The sequence below is a fragment of the Crinia signifera genome, chromosome 6 (genome assembly GCF_055691185.1).
Source record: "Crinia signifera chromosome 6, ASM5569118v1, whole genome shotgun sequence".
Taxonomy (NCBI): Eukaryota; Metazoa; Chordata; class Amphibia; order Anura; family Myobatrachidae; genus Crinia; species Crinia signifera.
The window spans coordinates 38883338-38906220 of record NC_139222.1 but is presented as its reverse complement, the minus strand read 5'-3'; positions in this window follow the sequence as shown (position 1 = coordinate 38906220).

Below are 22883 nucleotides of genomic sequence, written 5' to 3'. Positions count from 1 at the left end.
CGCCACTCTTGAGATGGTGGTAGCCCATGGGCTACAGACCGCACTGCCCCGCAGGAAGCGGGGTTGGTCGGGGGTCAGTGCTAACCGTGCATGTGCAGACCCGGGCCGGCACCCAGCGATGAAAAGCGCAGGGACGGGTTCCTTTCTGAGTCCCTGTGTCTGCAGGTTAATACATTCAACCAAAGGATTGCATATTGCACTGCAATCCTGGGCGGTAAATGCCGCTCAGATCCCATTGCAAATACGATCCAATAATAAATGGACCCCAAAGAGAGAGAGAGGGAGGGAGAGATGGGGGCAGGGGAGAGAGGAAAGGAGAGGGGGAGAAAGGGGGAGACAGAGGAAGGAAGGGAGACAACCTTAACAATCTGCCTAAGCTTCAGCACAGGTCTCTGGAGGGGGCGGGCACTTCATACATTAGTCTCCGCCCCCACTGTGTTTTCCCCTGCTGTCAGCTAGGTAGAGTATGCAGGCTGGGGAAATAATTACTGCAATGTGGGCCCAGGGCCGCTTGGGAGAAACCGAAATCAGGGGGGGGCATTAACCCCCAGAATCTGGGAGGGTTGCCCACCTTTCCGGGGGGCCGGGAGGGTGACCCGATTTTCGGGACCCTCCCGGACATTCAGGGAGGATAGGCAACCCTGCAGCTGTGTGACATCATTTGTCGCGACGGCAGAGGAGGCGCTGAGCCAAAGGGAGCATGGATGCCGGTATTTCCTTCATCAGCGCTGGGGACGGGTGGGAGTGTTGTTGGTGCCAGAGGTGGTGGGGCCTAGGACACGACAGTCTGCTGTACTAGCAGCAAGCAATAGAAAAAATCCTGTATAATCAGTAAAGGCATCTGAGGATGCTTAGGCCTATTTTGCAGGTTCAGGGCCGCCATTGTTAAGCCAGCCCTGGGAAGGCGTCAGGAGGACAGAGCACGGAGCGGAGTACCCGTGACGGCCGGGGAAGATTTTGGTTTCCGGGCAGCTGCAGCCTGGTGGATGGGCAGGTGCCGAGCAGCAGCAGCACACAGTCAGTTATTATTTGCGGTGTGCGCCGCCGCCCTGTACCCCGTCGGTGCCCATAGCTTGTGCTCCACCAGCTCCGCCCTCCCTATGCCCCTGCTTATACATAACGCTCACACCAGATGCAGACAATAGTAGCGCTGCTTATACCTAACACCCATGCCAGTTGCCGACAGTACTATGCTGCTTTTACAGATGGACCCAGTCTCAGCCTTTGCATACGTGGACATGCAAGCATCTTGTATGCTCGCACGTCCAGTGCAGGGAATGGGGGGGGCAAGCATAAGAGACGCACACATGCCAGAATACCCAGCACACAGCGGCGATTGGTGCCGGGGATGGGTACAATGACAATGGCTCCATCTGGACAATGCCCACACCATTTGCTGACAGGATTACTCCCTCTCACACACTTTTTTTTAACCTTAAAATCTGTCTGGGAGCTCATCCTCTCCTTTCATCAGCCCTGCCTGCTGTGCCCCACTGTAGCTCCGCCCCCTCGTCCCGTGTGGCTCCGCCCATCTGTTCAATCACTGCTGACACTGGTGACCATATAGTTAAAGGGGGGTTGGGAGCTGGCTGAGAAGGAATTCAACCTCAGCCTTATGTTGCTGGCACCGCTGCCTGTCATGTAGTGTGACAGGCAGCCACAGAGAGCAGCAGCCAGGAAGCAGAGCAGGAAGAGCGTCCTGCAGGGGGTTCTCTGCTCCTCCACTTGCTGATTCCACTGGTCACGGAGGGCTCCTTTGATGCTGTGCTGCAGCCCATTCCTCCTACAGCAGCCCCAGTGTCAGTGTCTTCGCAGCTGCAGCTCACCAGCTGATGAGCTGCTGCTGGTGACTCCGGCTGGCCTCTGGGCTCCTCAGTCTCCAGGTACAAAATGCGCGCTGGGAAACAGGAACAGGGCAGGGCAGCTACTTGTTGGAACTGCTTCCGGGCCGGCCACTGCTACCCATAACTCCGCAGTGGCCGGCCCCTTGTTTCCTGCTGCTATCACATTAGCGATGGGGCACTGAGGGATTCATTTACTCTCCTGTGACCTGGATTCAGTCAGTGTCACATGCACTTTTCGGCCTCAGGGGCGGCCGGCCACCCGGGAAACTTCCCGGTGACTTCAATGGCCAATCCGCCCCTGCCTGGGAGCACACCCAGCCGGAGGATTCCCCCGGGGTTGCTCCGAAGAAGATAGAGGACGCAGCAGCAAGTGGAGACCAAGGACTGCAGGCACCGCGGAGGACACCCGCTCTCGAGGAACCAGGACTGGAGGAGGACACGCAAAGGACCCCTAGCTGGAGACCTGTAGAAGCCCCCTCAGTGGTGCGGAGCTGCCCCTAGTGTTGCCTGTCCGAAAGTGTGTTTTGAACACTAGGCAACATCAAGGACAAGAGCCGCGCAGAGGACAGGTGACAGCCCAGCGGAGGAGAGGACAGAGGAAGATCCCCAGCCTGATAGGAGCCGGGGTTGGAAGCAGAGGCCGACCCAAAACAGCACGACAGGCGGAGCCATGGACGACCCAGCACCTCCTGCTGCAGGAGCCGATGACACAGGACACAACAAGACAGAGAGTCTCTGGGAGCAGCCACCCACAGCCATTAAACCGCAACTGCGGAGCGCAGCATCCCGGGCGTGCTGTGTAGCGAATCCAGAGGGACTTGTGATGCAGTGGCGCTGAGTACCCCCTAATCCCGGGTGCTTGTGGCCCTCCTTCCTGATATTTCCCCATATATTAATAGGTACGTGTGTCATATTGCAGGTTGTTTTATTAGTGATCTATCTAAAGTGCAAGAGTAATGCAGGTATTTCACAATTATATATTATATATATTAGAGATGTGCACCGGACACTTTTTCGCGTTTTGGGTTTTGGGTTTTGGGTTCTGATTACCTTCAGGTTTTGGGTTCTAATGGGTTTTGCCAAAACACCCCCTAAAGGTTTTGGGTTTTGGGTTTTGGGTTTTGGGTTCTGATTTTTTTGAAAAAAGCATAAAAATGGTTAACATTGCATAATTTAGGTGTTTTTTTGCTCCTATGCTATTATTAACCCCATCAGCTTTCTTCTCCACTCATTTACAGTCTATTCTGAAGACCTCACACCTCACAATATTGTTTTTAGGCCAAAATGTTGCACCGAGGTAGCTGGATGACTATGATAAGCAAGACAAATGGGCGGCACAAACACGTGGCCCATCTAGGAGTGGCACTGCAGTGGCAGATAGAAAAACTAGGCCCCAAAGAGCACATTATTCAAAAGAAAAAAAGAGGTGCAAGATGGAATTGTCCAAGGGCCCTCCCACCCAAACTAGGCCCCAAAGAGCACATCATTCAAAAGACAAAAAAGAGGTGCAAGATGGAATTGTCCTACGGCACTCCCACCCAAACTAGGCCCCAAAGAGCACATTATTCAAAAGACAAAAAAGAGGTGCAAGATGGAAGTGTCCAAGGGCACTCCCACCCAAACTAGGCCCCAAAGAGCACATTATTCAAAAGACAAAAAAGAGGTGCAAGATGGAAGTGTCCAAGGGCACTCCCACCCAAACTAGGCCCCAAAGAGCACATTATTCAAAAGACAAAAAAGAGGTGCAAGATGGAATTGTCCTACGGCACTCCCACCCAAACTAGGCCCCAAAGAGCACATTATTCAAAAGATAAAAAAGAGGTGCAAGATGGAAGTGTCCAAGGGCACTCCCACCCAAACTAGGCCCCAAAGAGCACATTATTCAAAAGACAAAAAAGAGGTGCAAGATGGAATTGTCCTACGGCACTCCCACCCAAACTAGGCCCCAAAGAGCACATTATTCAAAAGACAAAAAAGAGGTGCAAGATGGAATTGTCCTACGGCACTCCCACCCAAACTAGGCCCCAAAGAGCACATTATTCAAAAGACAAAAAAGAGGTGCAAGATGGAAGTGTCCAAGGGCACTCCCACCCAAACTAGGCCCCAAAGAGCACATTATTCAAAAGACAAAAAAGAGGTGCAAGATGGAATTGTCCTACGGCACTCCCACCCAAACTAGGCCCCAAAGAGCACATTATTCAAAAGACAAAAAAGAGGTGCAAGATGGAATTGTCCTTGGGCCCTCCCACCCACCCTTATGTTGTATAAACAGGACACGCACACTTTAACAAACCAATCATTTCAGCCACAGGGTCTGCCACACGACTGTGGCTGAAATGATTGGTTCGTTTGGGCCCCCACATCACAAGCTGCCATTTAATATGTCCCTGCACAAACTGGCTCTACAGAGGCAAAAGGTCGTCCTCATCCTCATCCAGCGATTCCTCACCACCATCAGTATCTTGTTCTTCCTCACCCTCACAGAGTATTAATTCGTCCCCGCTGGAATCCACCACCACAGGTTCCTGTGTACTTTGTGGACGCTGGTCTTTCTCGTAGAATTGATAATTCATTTTTATGAACATCATCTTCTCCACATTTTTTGGAAGCAACCTCCTACGCTTATTGCTGACAAGGTTCCCAGCTGCACTAAAAACTCTTTCGGAGTACACACTGGAGGAAGGGCAACTGAGGTAATATAGAGCCAGTTTGTACAGGGGCTTCCAAATTTCCTTTTTTTTCTGCCAGTACTGGTAAGGACTCTCTGACATGCCTACTTGGGTGCTGTCACCCATATAATCCTCCACCATTCTGTCAATGGTGATAGCATCATAGGCAGTGGAAGTAGACATGTCAGAAATTGTTGGAAGGTCCTTCAGCCCAGACCAAATGTCCAAACTTGGTCCTTTATCACCACCAGCGGGGGGTTTAGGAAATCGCAGTTGTTTCCTTGCAGAACCAGTTGCTGGAGAAAATGAAGGAGAAGGTGCTGCTGAGTCACTTTCCACTTCAGAAGATGACAGTTTTCTAACCAGCAGTTCTTTGCACTTCTGCAGGCTTGTGTCCGCCGGAAAGAGTGACACCACGTAGGCTTTAAACCGAGGATCGAGCACGGTGGCCAAAATGTACTCCTCTGATTTCAAAATTTGTACCACCCTCGAATCCTGGCAAAGCGTATGAAGGACTTCATCCACAAGTCCCACATGCTTAGAGGACTCGCTCCGTCTCAGCTCCTCCTTCACTTTCTCCAACTGTTTCTGCAAAAGCCTGATGAGGGGAATGACCTGACTCAAGCTGGCAGTGTCTGAACTGACTTCACGTGTGGCAAGTTCGAAGGGTTGGAGAATCTTGCACAACACTGAAATCATTCTCCACTGTGCTTGAGTCAGGTGCATACCCCCTCCTTTGCCTATGTCATAGGTGGATGTATAGGCTTGAATGGCCCTTTGCTGCTCCTCCATCCTCTGAAGCATATAGAGGGTTGAGTTCCACCGCGTTACGACCTCTTGCTTCAGCTGATGGAGAGGCAGGTTCAACAGTGTTTGCTGCCGCTCCAGTCTTTGGCATGCAGCCGCCGAATGACGAAAGTGGCCACAAATTTTTCGGGCCACCGAAAGAGTCCCCTGCACAGCTCTGTTGTCTCTTAGAAAACTCTGGACCACCAAATTTATCGTGTGAGCAAAACAGGGCACATGCTGGAATTTGCCCTGCTTTAATGCCCGCACGATATTGCAGGCATTGTCTGACACCACAAATCCCCAGGAGAGTCTAAGAGGGGTAAGCCATTGCCCAATGATTACCCTCAGTTTCTGTAAGAGGTTATCGGCGGTGTGCCTCTTACGGAAAGCGTTTACACACAACGTAGCCTGCCTAGGAAGGAGCTGGCATTTCCCAGGTCCTACTACTGGTGCTGCTGCTGTTGTTGCTGCTGGACAAGGTGATTCATCTACCCAGTGGGCTGTCACGGTCATGTAATCCCTAGTCTGCCCTTTTCCACTTGTCCACATGTCCGTTGTTAAGTGGACAGTGGGTATGACCGCATTTTTCAGGGCACTGAGAACACTTTTATGCACTTTACTGTACAGCTTCGGTATCGCCTGTCTAGCGAAGTGGAATCTTGACGGTATTTTGTAACGGGGACACACTAAGTCCATCAATCGTCTAAATCCTACTCCAGCAGTTATGGACACCGGAAGCACATCTAATACAATCAGATCTGCTAAGGCCTCAGTTACCCGCTTTGCCATTGGATGACTGCTGTCATACTTCATCTTCATGGCAAAGGACTGTTGGACAGTCAATTGCTTAGTGAAATAAGTGTTCCGACTTCCCCTCCGGGATGATGAATGACTCCCAGCAGCAACAGCAGCAGCGGCAGCAGTAGGAGGCGTAGCAATGCAGGATCCTCCAGAAGAATCCCGGATAGGAGAGGAGTCAGTCAGGCAAGTAACATGGCCTATAGGACTACTCCCAATCCTCATTGAGGAAGAAATTGACGAGGAGGGACTTTGCGGTGTAGTTGGGCACGTGGACACAACAGGACAAAGGGATTTAGTTGTCCCTGGACTGTGTACATTCTTAGCCACAGTTTCTGAACTAAACAGCAACTTATGAACGCTCTTCAAGTGACGTAGAAGGGAGGATGTCCCTAGGTGGGAAACGTCCTTACCCCTGCTTATTTGAGCTTTGCATAAGCTACATATGGCAAAACAATTGTTGGACGGTTTGGGATAAAAATAATTCCAGACCGAAGAGGTGGATTTATTGGTCTTCTGTCCAGGCATGGTGATGCCCTTTGGGATCTCACGGACAACAACTGTCTTGCCCGGTGCCTCATTTAAGCAAACCGCATCAGCATCGTCCTCCTCGTCAATTTCTCCCTCAGCACCAGCTTCATCAATATCCTCCTCCTGGTGTACAACACTGACACCTTCATTATCGACATCTGCAACTGCACTGTCTGTGATCCTTCCAGCACATGCAGAGGGTGTGCTGCGAATGCTGAAAGGAGCATCCTCTTCCCGTACAGTGATGGGAAGGTCAGGCATCGCAACCACCAACACCCTTGGACTCTCCACTGGGATTTGTGATACCATGTCTTCTTTGGAAGGCAGAGTTGTTTGCTGGATTTTTGTTGGTGACACCTTAAATCTCTTAAATTTTAAAGTGGGAGAAGGAGGAGGAGGAGGAGGAGGACTTTGATCATCTTGTGAAGCTGAGCCACTAGTCATGAACATAGGCCATGGCCGTAGCCGTTCCTTGCCACTCCGCGTTGTAAATGGCACACTGGCAACTTTAAGTTTCTCCTCCAATGATTTGCTTTTTCTTTTTAAGGGCCTTTTACTCAACTTTGGCTTTTTGGATTTTACATGCCCTCTACTTTGACACTGGGCATCGGCCTTGGCAGACGACGTCGATGGCATTTCATCGCCTATGTCATGATGACTAGTGGCATCAGCTTCAGAAGCACGACGAAGTGGCTCCTCATCTTTTCCTTTTTTTTTATCCTCCATATTTTGGATATCTAACGGTAGGCAGCGGTGTCAGCAAACTGGATACCGAGATATCAGCTGGTTGTTGTCACTATCCAGTGACAACAGCAGCAAGATACAAAAGTGGATATATATCAGTAACACAACAAGTGGCGTCAGCAAACCAGAGTTATTTACTGCGATATATGTAACGGCAGCGGTGGCAGCAAACTGGATACCCAGATATCAGCTGGTTGTTGTCACTAGCCAGTGACAACAGCAGCAAGATACAATATTTATTTTGTGGATAGTTACACTGGTAGGTAACACAACAGGTGGCGTCAGCAAACCGGAGTTATTTACTGCGATATATGTAACGGCAGCGGTGGCAGCAAACTGGATACCCAGATATCAGCTGGTTGTCACTAGCCAGTGACAACAGCAGCAAGATACAATATTTATTTTGTGGATAGTTACACTGGTAGGTAACACAACAAGTGGCGTCAGCAAACCGGAATTATTTACTGCGATATATGTAACGGCAGCAGTGGCAGCAAACTGGATACCCAGATATCAGCTGGTTGTTGTCACTAGCCAGTGACAACAGCAGCAAGATACAATATTTATTTTGTGGATAGTTACACTGGTAGGTAACACAACAAGTGGCGTCAGCAAACCGGAGTTATTTACTGCGATATATGTAACGGCAGCAGTGGCAGCAAACTGGATACCCAGATATCAGCTGGTTGTCACTAGCCAGTGACAACAGCAGCAAGATACAATATTTATTTTGTGGATAGTTACACTGGTAGGTAACACAACAAGTGGCGTCAGCAAACCGGAGTTATTTACTGCGATATATGTAACGGCAGCGGTGGCAGCAAACTGGATACCCAGATATCAGCTGGTTGTCACTAGCCAGTGACAACAGCAGCAAGATACAATATTTATTTTGTGGATAGTTACACTGGTAGGTAACACAACAAGTGGCGTCAGCAAACCGGAATTATTTACTGCGATATATGTAACGGCAGCAGTGGCAGCAAACTGGATACCCAGATATCAGCTGGTTGTTGTCACTAGCCAGTGACAACAGCAGCAAGATACAATATTTATTTTGTGGATAGTTACACTGGTAGGTAACACAACAAGTGGCGTCAGCAAACCGGAGTTATTTACTGCGATATATGTAACGGCAGCAGTGGCAGCAAACTGGATACCCAGATATCAGCTGGTTGTCACTAGCCAGTGACAACAGCAGCAAGATACAATATTTATTTTGTGGATAGTTACACTGGTAGGTAACACAACAAGTGGCGTCAGCAAACCGGAGTTATTTACTGCGATATATGTAACGGCAGCAGTGGCAGCAAACTGGATACCCAGATATCAGCTGGTTGTCACTAGCCAGTGACAACAGCAGCAAGATACAATATTTATTTTGTGGATAGTTACACTGGTAGGTAACACAACAAGTGGCGTCAGCAAACCGGAGTTATTTACTGCGATATATGTAACGGCAGCAGTGGCAGCAAACTGGATACCCAGATATCAGCTGGTTGTTGTCACTAGCCAGTGACAACAGCAGCAAGATACAATATTTATTTTGTGGATAGTTACACTGGTAGGTAACACAACAAGTGGCGTCAGCAAACCGGAGTTATTTACTGCGATATATGTAACGGCAGCAGTGGCAGCAAACTGGATACCCAGATATCAGCTGGTTGTTGTCACTAGCCAGTGACAACAGCAGCAAGATACAATATTTATTTTGTGGATAGTTACACTGGTAGGTAACACAACAGGTGGCGTCAGCAAACCGGAGTTATTTACTGCGATATATGTAACGGCAGCGGTGGCAGCAAACTGGATACCCAGATATCAGCTGGTTGTCACTAGCCAGTGACAACAGCAGCAAGATACAATATTTATTTTGTGGATAGTTACACTGGTAGGTAACACAACAAGTGGCGTCAGCAAACCGGAGTTATTTACTGCGATATATGTAACGGCAGCAGTGGCAGCAAACTGGATACCCAGATATCAGCTGGTTGTTGTCACTAGCCAGTGACAACAGCAGCAAGATACAATATTTATTTTGTGGATAGTTACACTGGTAGGTAACACAACAAGTGGCGTCAGCAAACCGGAGTTATTTACTGCGATATATGTAACGGCAGCAGTGGCAGCAAACTGGATACCCAGATATCAGCTGGTTGTTGTCACTAGCCAGTGACAACAGCAGCAAGATACAATATTTATTTTGTGGATACACTGGTAGGTAACACAACAAGTGGCGTCAGCAAACCGGAGTTATTTACTGCGATATATGTAACGGCAGCAGTGGCAGCAAACTGGATACCCAGATATCAGCTGGTTGTTGTCACTAGCCAGTGACAACAGCAGCAAGATACAATATTTATTTTGTGGATAGTTACACTGGTAGGTAACACAACAAGTGGCGTCAGCAAACCGGAGTTATTTACTGCGATATATGTAACGGCAGCGGTGGCAGCAAACTGGATACCCAGATATCAGCTGGTTGTCACTAGCCAGTGACAACAGCAGCAAGATACAATATTTATTTTGTGGATAGTTACACTGGTAGGTAACACAACAAGTGGCGTCAGCAAACCGGAGTTATTTACTGCGATATATGTAACGGCAGCGGTGGCAGCAAACTGGATACCCAGATATCAGCTGGTTGTCACTAGCCAGTGACAACAGCAGCAAGATACAATATTTATTTTGTGGATACACTGGTAGGTAACACAACAAGTGGCGTCAGCAAACCGGAGTTATTTACTGCGATATATGTAACGGCAGCGGTGGCAGCAAACTGGATACCCAGATATCAGCTGGTTGTTGTCACTAGCCAGTGACAACAGCAGCAAGATACAAAAGTGGATACACTGGTAGGTAACACAACAAGTGGCGTCAGCAAACCACAGTTAAAAATTTAATTACTGAGTCTGCGATATCTAACGGCAGCCAGTGGTGTCAGCAACAACAACAACTTAATTATTTTTTTTTATATTTTTATATATTTTTAATTTTTTTTTATTTTTTTTTATATACTCTGAAAGGTAGGTACAAGGTAGTGGCACTGGCAACAACAGAGGTGACTGCCTGGTAGGTGTTTACAACCATATAACAGGTAGCCAGGCAGCACAAAAACCCTCTCTGGCAGCACAATAAAAATTATTAAACCCCCCTCTGTCTGTAGTATTCTGTAGCAGGCTAGCAGCAGCAGTGACACAATTAGAGATGAGCAGGCTATAGCAATATAGAAAGAAAACCCCCTCTGCGGCAGTACAATAAACCCCCCTCTGTCTGTAGTATTCTGTAGCAGCAGCAGTGACACAAATTACAGATGAGCAGGCTACAGCAATATAGAAAAAAAAATCACTCTCCAGCAGCACAATAAAAATGATTAAACCCCCTCTGTACTTGCAGCTCTTTAGCAGCAAGCAGCACAGTGACACACACAACGCTCCAGCAAACCCCCCTCACGGAGCAATAAATAAAACCCCCCTCTCTGGCAGCACTGCTGCCTGCTCTGCGTCGCCCCACAGAATGAAGATGGCGGCGGCGGGTCCCGGCTTTTATGTAATCCGGATCTCGCGAGAATCCGACGTCACCAATGTGACGTCGGGCCTCGATTTCGGCTCCGGGCCTGCGCGGGAGTCCGCGGACGTCCTGGATCCGGATTCGGATTCAGGACGTCCGTGCGGATCCGGATCTCGGAGATCCGGACCCGCTCATCACTAATATATATATATATATATATATATTATATACACAATTACACACTTTGGATGAGATCTTTTTGGCATTTTGGACTGGCTCCCATCGACCAATCGGGTTCTTCCTGAACTTACCCACCTCCTTTTGACAGACTATGGTTTGATCTTGGTGTCATCCTAGTTTGTGGTATCTTATCCGCAGTAATGAAGGTGGTGATCCCTTATCTATTATTACATTGGCATACGTGTGGGAGGGTGACTATAGCGATACTTAAACTTGAGTGGAATTGAAGGTGTTAATATAAGCATGCAAAGGTCCTAATTTATCAAGGAGTGATAAAACTCACTGTGAATGATAACACATGTTACGTATGATAAATAGTGCTCCAACCAATCCGCCCCAACCGCCATGTTTTCAGCCCCTGTCATTTGTTTTAAAAAATGACTGTTAGGGGCGGATTGGCTGGTGTACCAATTATCATACGCAACAAGTGTTATCAGTCACGACGATTGTTATCACTCGTTGAAAAATGAGTAACTCTGTAGCGTTTTTAGAGGCTCCTACCCCTCGGCCTGTATGAAGAAGGACTGAGTGTGCGTCCATGTTGCTTTTACTACAACGTCACCAGGACCCAGTGAACGTGCAGGTCATTTGGTTATGTAGCCAAAATTGGACTGCATTTTCAGCCTACGGGGGTGGTCGATAACGATATTGAGTGTACACGAGCCCTTGTGAGCGATATTATTATTATTTTTTAAATCCTAACGTGTGCATGGGACGTCACATTTATCTAGCATTTATCTACTGTCCATAATGTGACAATATGCAGCTCATTGGTTGCTGAGGCCAACTTCTCATCGCATTACTGGCCAGATCTCCTCCTCTCTGCATTCCACAGCATTGATCTTGCTAACGATGTCCTCAAGCACGGCCGACAGAGGATGTTGCTGACTATGTTTGGGAGTGCGCATAGTCAGCGATGTAGGGGGTAATTCACTCCTGATTGCAAGACTAAAAATTTGGAGGCCGGGCGATTAAGGAATGTCTGCGCATGCATATAGGTCCTAGTGCTCAGGCCATCCACTGATGAAATACAGTGTTTTTTTATTTATTTTTATAATCAGTGGCCATAAACAAGATGATTGACAGGAACCCAGTGTTTGGGGGTATCACCCGTCCGTTTTCTGAACGTGTCTGGGAAGACGTGTGACATCCCCTCTGGCCTCGATTGCAGCCACCGAGTAAGTTCTGGGCTTGGCACAGGCTGCACACACTGGGAAAATCATTCAGTGGTGAGTGAGTTGCGAATGGATTTAGCTATTCGCAGGTAGAGTGGCCAATCCCAGGAACAGCGGGATCCTGGGATTGGGCCCCAACATTGGCTGGATTTCTAGATTGGGCTGTGCACCCACTGAAATGCTGCCCGGCTTCTCCCATCCCTGGCTCTGCGCAGCGTGATGTAGTCAGAGGTCAGGCTGCGCAGGGCCGCAGCGCCCACCCGCCCGGCATTTGTTATATTAAGTAAACCAATCCTGGGATTGAGCATTTTTCAATCCCATATCTCCGGATTCAAAAAATGCCCAGGGATTGTCATCCCTAAGCGCAAACCATTCGCAGGCTGGCACGGGGTGGGATTACACTCTGTTGCTATGGCGGCTATATAATTAATAGCAGTATAGTCATAAGGTGCTGCTAAAACTGACCGGAGCGATCAGGTCTGAATAACCCCCATCGGGCGTAGCAACCCTTCTAATAACCGGGTCGAATGGCCGAGTTGGTCGACCTGGGCAGGGTTCGCAAAAACGCGCTATAGCGCGTATTTTACCCTAAACCGGTCCCCAGGACGCGCTGTGCCAAACCTGTGGGATGCTGCAGCGGCTGCCGGGAACCAATCATTGAACAGTGGCCGCCCGGTAGCCAATCACTGTACGTTTTACACGTTACGTTGCTGCCGCTGCGCACCCTGGGGTAGCAGCATGTTTTCTACTTTTTACCGCGTCCCGTAGCGTCCACGGTTACCAGGCAGCGCCAGTAGCTACCAGCCGGCGCCGGACATCATGGCGAGGTGTGGGACTCCAGGCTGGCCGCGGCGTGCGTCCAGATCCCCGTGCACCCCCCACACTCGGGGCCCGGTCACCCTGTACAAAAGGCAGGAGGCAGAGCGACAGCGATTCGTCAGCGGCAGCAGGGCGTCCCCAGGAGAGGTGAGAGCCAGGTGTGCTCAGCATTGCCCGCAGTGTGTATTGGCTGATATTGCCCTTATTGCCGCCCCCGCCATGTAAGACAAGGTGAGCGGGCTGTCAATGTGGCGGGGGACTGGACGTGGCTAAAACAACTCAGAGCAGCGTGTCAGCTATTCCAGCCACATCCAGTCCCCCGCCGTGCTGATAGCCCGCTCACCTACTCTGCTGAGCAGCATGTCAGCTTTTCCAGCCCTCGGGCAACAACCCCCCTCTGTGGCAACAAGCAAAATATGCCTCCCCCCCCCCCCCCCTCCACTGGCAATGAACCTAAAATGCCCCCATCCCCCCCGCATCATGACAACCAGCATAAAACGCCCCCTCCCCTGTGGCAACCAGCATAAAATACCCCCCCCCCCCAGCATGTGACCCCTGCAAGGAGCATATAACACCTAGCAACAAGCATGTAGGTAAGCAGCACTTATGTGCTATAATATATACTGGGCATATCGGTGTGTGCTATAATATATACTGGGCCTTACAGTGTGTGCTGTAATGTGTGCTGGGCATAACGGTGTGTCCTGTAATGTGTACTGGGCATAACGGTGTGTGTGCTGTAATGTGTACTGGGCATAACGGTGTGTGTGCTGTAATGTGTACTGGGCATAACGGTGTGTGCTGTAATGTGTACTGGGCATAACGGCATGTACTGTAATGTGTACTGGGCATAACGGTGTGTGCTGTAATGTGTACTGGGCATAACGGTATGTACTGTAATGTGTACTGGGCATAACGGTGTGTGCTGTAATGTGTACTGGGCATAACGGTATGTACTGTAATGTGTATTGGGCATAACGGCATGTACTGTAATGTGTACTGGGCATAACGGTGTGTGCTGTAATGTGTACTGGGCATAACGGCATGTACTGTAATGTGTACTGGGCATAACGGTGTGTGCTGTAATGTGTACTGGGCATAACGGTATGTACTGTAATGTGTACTGGGCATAACGGCATGTACTGTAATGTGTACTGGGCATAACGGTGTGTGCTGTAATGTGTACTGGGCATAACTGTGTGTGCTGTAATGTGTACTGGGCATAACGGTATGTGCTGTAATGTGTACTGGGCATAACGGTGTGTGCTGTAATGTGTACTGGGCATAACGGTGTGTGCTGTAATGTGTACTGGGCATAACGGTGTGTGCTGTAATGTGTACTGGGCATAACGGTGTGTGCTGCAATGTGTACTGGGCATAACGGTGTGCGCTGGAATTTGTACTTGGCATAACGGTGTGTGCTGGAATGTGTGCTGGGCATAACGGTGTGTGCTGGAATGTGTACTGGGCATAACGGTGTGTGCTGGAATGTGCACTGGGCATTACGGTGTGTGCTGGAATGTGAATTGGTACTACTATGTGAACACACCACGTACTGTCCTTTTCAGGTTTATATACTTTCTACTACAGTATATATGTATATTTATGCGAGTGGGCCAATTGATACTTCCTCCCGACCCACATGTGCCATGCTGGGGAGAAGGTGAGAGAAGGCTTTATTCCGTTGGGACCCAGAAAAAGTCAGGTAGGACCCCAATTTTTAGAAGTGAAGGGTCCCCGGGACCCACTTTTTTGGGTGGTTTTCGCGGACACTGCTGGGTTATTTGGTTGGGAGCTTTCACACCGCACCTCAAGCAGGGTCGCTATAACATCAACCCAGCAATAATTCGGTTTAAGGTGCGATGCGAAAGGGGTATGGTTTTGTTTGTTTTTGGTGTCAATGCCAACTGGGTATCTGTATATATGGTAAGTGTTGATACCCAGGTTGGCACTGTCCTGGGTTACACCCATAACAGACATATAAGAGAGCCCATATCCAGCCGCACGTGCAGTCTCTATCCCTGTGCAAAGTGGGGATTCGGGATGATTTGCGATTCCATCGTAGACTCTGATGTTCTGTGCACTGTGTCTCGGACTAATCTGAGGGCAAGGAATCACAGTGTGAGCTCTGCACGAAGTCATTAGCCCCTATTAATGTCATCGTTTCATTCATAGATGAAAACTGTACCTGCTACAATCGTTTCCTAACCAGAAGCCGCATAACTGCGATACTTACACATAGGAGAAGACTTCCATCTAGATTATCTGATTTACTGAGAATGGAGAACGGAATGGAGGAGAAGAATCACATCGCTAATAAGCTATTGAATATAACCTTGGAGATCATCTGCCTGCTGACTGGGGAGGTAAAGTCACAGTGACATCACTTTTATCTCTATTACTGACACAGGGACCTTACTGTGGATGTAAGGGGGTCTGGGACTGTCTTTGTGACATCACTTTTATCTCTATTACTGACACAGGGACCTGACTGGGGAGCTGAGGGGGTCTGGGAGCGTCACATTAACATCACTATTATCTGTATTACTAACACAGGGACCTGACTGGGGAGGTGGGGGGTCTGTGAGCATCACAGTAACATCCCTATTATCTCTATTACTAACACAGGGAACTGACTGGGGATGTAAGGGGGTCTGGGAGCATCAAAGTGACATCACTCTAATCTCTATTACTGACACAGGGACCTTACTGCGGAGGTAAGGGGGTCTGGGAGTGTTATTGTGACATCACTCTTATCTCTATTACTGACACAGGGACCTGACTGGGGAGGTGAGGGGGTCTGGGAGTGTCATTGTGACATCACTCTTATCTCTATTACTGATACAGGGACCTGACTGGGGAGGTGAGGGGGACTGGGAGCGTCACATTGACATCACTCATCTCTATTGCTAACACAGGGACCTGACTGGGGAGGTGAGGGGGTCTGGGAGTGTCACAGTGACATCACTCTTATCTCTATTACTGACACACGGACCTGACTGGGGAGGTGAAGGGGTCTGATAGCGTCACAGTGACATCACTATTATCTGTATTACTAACACAGGGACCTGACTGGGGAGGTGAGGGGTCTGGGAGCATCACAGTGACATCATTATTATCTCTATTACTAACACATGGACCTGACTGGGGAGGTGAGGGGGTCTGGGAGCGTCACATGGACCTGACTGGGGAGGTGAGGGGGATGGGGAGCTCCACAGTGACATCACTATTATCTGTATTACTAACACAGGGACCTGACTGGGGAGGTGGGGGGTCTGGGAGCGTCACAGTGACATCACTATTATCTCTATTACTAACACAGGGACCTGACTGGGGAGGTGAGGGGGTCTGGGAGCATCAAAGTGACATCACTCTAATCTCTATTACTGACACAGTGACCTTACTGCGGAGGTAAGGGGGTCTGGGAGTGTCATTGTGACATCACTCTTATCTCTATTACTGACACAGGGACCTGACTGGGGAGGTGAGGGGGTCTGGGAGCGTCACATTGACATCACTCATCTCTATTGCTAACGTGGACCTGACTGGGGAGGTGAGGGGTCCTGGGAGCATCACAGTGACATCGCTCTTATCTCTATTGCTAACACGGGGACCTGACTGGGGAGGTGAGGGGGTCTGAGAGTGTCACAGTGACATCACTCTTATCTCTGTTACTAACACAGGGATCTCACTGAGGAGATGAAGGGGTCTGGGAGCGTCAAAGCGAACACGACCTGAGAGCGTCACAGCTAACACGGACCTGACTGGGGAGGTGAGGGGTTCTGGGAGCATCACAGTGACATTGCTCTTATCTCTATTACTAACACAGGGACATGACTGGGGAGGTGGGGGGTCTGGGAGCATCACAGTGACATTGCTCTTATCTCTATTACTAACACAGGGACCTGACTGGGAAGGTGAGGGGTTCTGGGAGCATCACAGTGACATTGCTCTTATCTCTATTACTAACACAGGGACCTGACTGGGGAGGTGAGGGAGTCTGGGAGCATCACAGTGACAGCACTCTTACCTCTATTGCTAACACAAACCTGACTGGGGAGGTGAGGGGGTCTGGGAGCATCAGTGACTTCACTCTTATCTCTAATACTAACACAGGGACCTTACTGGGGAGGTCACGGGGGTCTGGGAGCGTCACAGTGACATCACTCTTATCTCTATTACTGACACAGGGACCTGACTAGGGAGGTGAGTGGGCCTGGGAGCATCACAGTGACATCACTCTTATCTCTATTATTGACACAGGGACCTGACTGGGGATGTGAGGGGGTCTGGGGGCGTCACATTGACATCACTCATCTCTATTGCTAACACGGACCTGACTGGGGAGGTGAGGGGGTCTGAGAGTGTCACAGTGACATCACTCTTATCTCTGTTACTAACACAGGGATCTCACTGAGGAGATGAAGGGGTCTGGGAGCGTCAAAGCGAACACGACCTGAGAGCGTCACAGCTAACACGGACCTGACTGGGGAGGTGAGGGGTTCTGGGAGCATCACAGTGACATTGCTCTTATCTCTATTACTAACACAGGGACATGACTGGGGAGGTGGGGGGTCTGGGAGCATCACAGTGACATTGCTCTTATCTCTATTACTAACACAGGGACCTGACTGGGAAGGTGAGGGGTTCTGGGAGCATCACAGTGACATTGCTCTTATCTCTATTACTAACACAGGGACCTGACTGGGGAGGTGAGGGAGTCTGGGAGCATCACAGTGACAGCACTCTTATCTCTATTACTGACACAGTGACCTGACTGGGGAGGTAAGGGGGTCTGGGAGCATCACAGTGACATCACTTTTATCTCTATTACTGACACAGGGACCTTACTGTGGATGTAAGGGAGTCTGGGAGTGTTATTGTGACATCACTCTTATCTCTATTACTGACACAGGGACCTGACTGGGGAGGTGAGGGGGTCTGGGAGTGTCATTGTGACATCACTCTTATCTCTATTACTGATACAGGGACCTGACTGGGGAGGTGAGGGGGACTGGGAGCGTCACATTGACATCACTCATCTCTATTGCTAACACAGGGACCTGACTGGGGAGGTGAGGGGGTCTGGGAGTGTCACAGTGACATCACTCTTATCTCTATTACTGACACACGGACCTGACTGGGGAGGTGAAGGGGTCTGATAGCGTCACAGTGACATCACTATTATCTGTATTACTAACACAGGGACCTGACTGGGGAGGTAAAGGGGTCTGGGAGCATCACAGTGACATCATTATTATCTCTATTACTAACACATGGACCTGACTGGGGAGGTGAGGGGGTCTGGGAGCGTCACATGGACCTGACTGGGGAGGTGAGGGGGATGGGGAGCTCCACAGTGACATCACTATTATCTGTATTACTAACACAGGGACCTGACTGGGGAGGTGGGGGGTCTGGGAGCGTCACAGTGACATCACTATTATCTCTATTACTAACACAGGGACCTGACTGGGGAGGTGAGGGGGTCTGGGAGCATCAAAGTGACATCACTCTAATCTCTATTACTGACACAGGGACCTTACTGCGGAGGTAAGGGGGTCTGGGAGTGTCATTGTGACATCACTCTTATCTCTATTACTGACACAGGGACCTGACTGAGGAGGTGAGGGGGTCTGGGAGCGTCACATTGACATCACTCATCTCTATTGCTAACGTGGACCTGACTGGGGAGGTGAGGGGTCCTGGGAGCATCACAGTGACATCGCTCTTATCTCTATTGCTAACACGTGGACCTGACTGGGGAGGTGAGGGGTCCTGGGAGCATCACAGTGACATCGCTCTTATCTCTATTACTAACACAGGGACATGACTGGGGAGGTGGGGGGTCTGGGAGCATCACAGTGACATTGCTCTTATCTCTATTACTAACACAGGGACCTGACTGGGAAGGTGAGGGGTTCTGGGAGCATCACAGTGACATTGCTCTTATCTCTATTACTAACACAGGGACCTGACTGGGGAGGTGAGGGAGTCTGGGAGCATCACAGTGACAGCACTCTTATCTCTATTGCTAACACAAACCTGACTGGGGAGGTGAGGGGGTCTGGGAGCATCAGTGACTTCACTCTTATCTCTAATACTAACACAGGGACCTTACTGGGGAGGTCACGGGGGTCTGGGAGCGTCACAGTGACATCACTCTTATCTCTATTACTGACACAGGGACCTGACTAGGGAGGTGAGTGGGCCTGGGAGCATCACAGTGACATCACTCTTATCTCTATTATTGACACAGGGACCTGACTGGGGATGTGAGGGGGTCTGGGGGCGTCACATTGACATCACTCATCTCTATTGCTAACACGGACCTGACTGGGGAGGTAAGGGGGTCTGGGAGCATCACAGTGACATCACTTTTATCTCTATTACTGACACAGGGACCTTACTGTGGATGTAAGGGAGTCTGGGAGTGTTATTGTGACATCACTCTTATCTCTATTACTGACACAGGGACCTGACTGGGGAGGTAAGGGGGTCTGGGAGTGTCACAGTGACATCACTCTTATCTCTATTACTGACACAAAGACCTGACTGGGGAGGTGAGGGGGTCTGGGGGCGTCACAGTGACATCACTATTATCTCTATTACTAACACAGGGACCTGACTGGGGATGTAAGGGGGTCTGGGAGTGTCACAGTGACATCACTCTTATCTCTATTACTGACACAGAGACCTGACTGGGGAGGTGAGGGGGTCTGGGGGCGTCACAGTGACATCACTCTTATCTCTATTACTGACACAGTGACCTGACTGGGGAGGTGAGTGGGTCTGGGAACGTCACAATGACATCACTCTTACCTCTATTACTGACACAGTGACCTGACTGGGGATGTAAGGGGGTCTGAGAGTGTCACAGTGACATCACTCATCTATATTACTGACACAGGGACCTGACTGGGGAGGTGAGGGGGTCTGGGAACGTCACAATGCTATCACTCTTATCTCTATTACTGACACAGGGACCTGACTGGGGAGGTGAGGGGGTCTGGGAGCGTCACAGTGACATCATTCTTATCTCTATTACTGACACAGGGACCTGACTGGGGAGGTGAGGGGGTCTGGGAACGTCACAATGCTATCACTCTTATCTCTATTACTGACACATGGACCTGACTGGGGAGGTGAGGGGGTCTGGGAGCGTCACAGTGACATCATTCTTATCTCTATTACTGACACAGGGACCTGACTGGGGAGGTGAGGGGGTCTGGGAACGTCACAATGCTATCACTCTTATCTCTATTACTGACACAGTGACCTGACTGGGGAGGTGAGTGGGTCTGGGAACGTCACAATGACATCACTCTTACCTCTATTACTGACACAGTGACCTGACTGGGGATGTAAGGGGGTCTGAGAGTGTCACAGTGACATCACTCATCTATATTACTGACACAGGGACCTGACTGGGGAGGTGAGGGGGTCTGGGAACGTCACAATGCTATCACTCTTATCTCTATTACTGACACAGGGACCTGACTGGGGAGGTGAGGGGGACTGGGAGCGTCACATTGACATCATTCTTATCTCTATTACTGACACAGGGACCTGACTTGGGAGGTGAGGGTTTCTGGGAGCATCACTATCTCTATTACTGACACAGGGACCTGACTGGGGAGGTAAGGGGGTCTGGGAGTGTCACTGTGACATCACTCTTATCTCTATTACTGACACAGGGACCTGACTGGGGAGGTGAGGGGGACTGGGGGCGTCACAGTGACATCACTCATCTCTATTGCTAACACGGACCTGACTGGGGAGGTGAGGGGGTCTGATAGCGTCACAGTGGCATCACTCTTATCTCTATTATTTATTCCCCCTCATGAGCAGAACCAGCCCCAGGTTCCCCAGAATTTTATTTGGTACTCTTTACCTAGAAGGGCGCCCATCGCGGGCATCGCATGTACATCGCATGCCATTATAATGGCATGCGATGCGACCGATGCGATGCCCGCGATTTTACATAGAAAACCATGTTAAAATGTAAATCGCGTTGGTCGCATCGCATGCGGCCAAAAAATCGAATGCGATGCGACCGCGATTTTACATAGGGAACAATGTTAAATGGGTCAATTGACCCGATTTAACATTGGGAACAATGTTAAATGGCCCACAGGCCCCAAATAGCCACCCTGTGCCCCCCCAATTGTTAACGCCACCCCACGATCAACGTGAACCCGAAGCATGACGAGCGCAGCGAGCCCGCGAGGGGCGTCGGTACGCGTCCTCCGACCTTTTCATACCCCCACTATCCACGTCGGCGTGGAGTTGAGAATAGATAGTGTGGCGAGCGCAGCGAGCCACCGAGCCCGAAGCGTGGCAAAGCACAAAGAGCCCCGCGAGGGGACGCAATTTTTTTACTTGAGATGCCCATGATCAAAATCGTGGGCGCCCTTCTAGATAAAGAGTACCTTTTATTTAACCAGCACCAGGCTCAAGGGCCGGTCCTGGTTCCCAAAATACGGGGGGGGGGGTAGGAATGAGTAGGGGTCCCCAGTATTTCAAGAACCAGCACCGGGCCCAACCAGCCAGCAGGGTAATGCCACAGCCGGGGGGAGATTTTTTATACAAGTCCCCCCCGGGCAAAGCATTCACCCCCTGACCGGTCAGCATGGGCAGGGGTCCTGGGGGAGTGGGGACCCCCCCAAAGAAGGGGTCCCCCCCCCTCCAGAGCTTACCTGCCCACGCTGAAGCCCGGGCTGTCCTCGATGCCCCTGGGCAGTGGGCATCGAGCTGATAATGATTGTGTAAAAAGATAGAAAAACTATTGTATACTGCTGTGGAACTATGAGTCCCAGCAAGCCTGCACCACATGCAGGGACTTGGAGAACCACAAGTCCCAGCATGTGGGGCAATAAAGGGCCCGCTGGGACTTGTACTCCCACAGTAGCACAAATAGTTAAATAAATGCACACACACACACATGTACAGTACAACTTTATTACACACGGAGTCCATTCATCCATACATACCTATGTTACCATGAAGGATCGGTCCCCTTGTCCTGTAGAATCCACTGGGGTACCTGTGGAGAGAAAACATACTCACAGACGTCTTCAGTGCTTGTTCGGGAACCCAGCAGCACTGTAATCACTGTCCAGTGTTCTGTTTACATCTGGGGCTCCACCCCCAGACCGGGATTTAGGCCCGCCCACAAGCCAACCACCATGCCGGACCACCCAGCGGGTTGCAGCTGACCGCCGACCGCCCAGCGGGTTGCAGCTGGAGCCATACTCCATTATTCTCTGGCTACCGCAGGAACTTGGGATTGGACATAAACTAAGAGGTATTGCCACACTAAGGGTGACATTCTATGGGATGAGATTTCTGTTTTTTGGCGTTAATTAGTAAACAAAATGGGGATATCGCATTTTTCCGTCAAATCGTTAATTTAATAGGATGCGCTAAGGGACTGAAATCGCATATTATGTGCGTTAACGCATGCGGACCAAAAGTGCGAGATAAATTCGCATTTATATCGCATCCAGATGTTTTCGTACAGAAAAGTATACAAATCGCTTATTTAATGCAATGCGTTTTCGCAAATCGCACTTTTTAGGTGTCTAATAATCGCACTTATTTCAGACCAGGTTCTGTTTGGCGATTTGGCCCAGAACTCACTTTGGTCAAGTGCACACATGGTTAATTTCAGCACAGGTGCCCTCATTTTCACTCAGAAACACCCCTACATAAACCCCAACATCATTAAGGACACCTGTGAGGGTTTGAGACATGGAGATTTT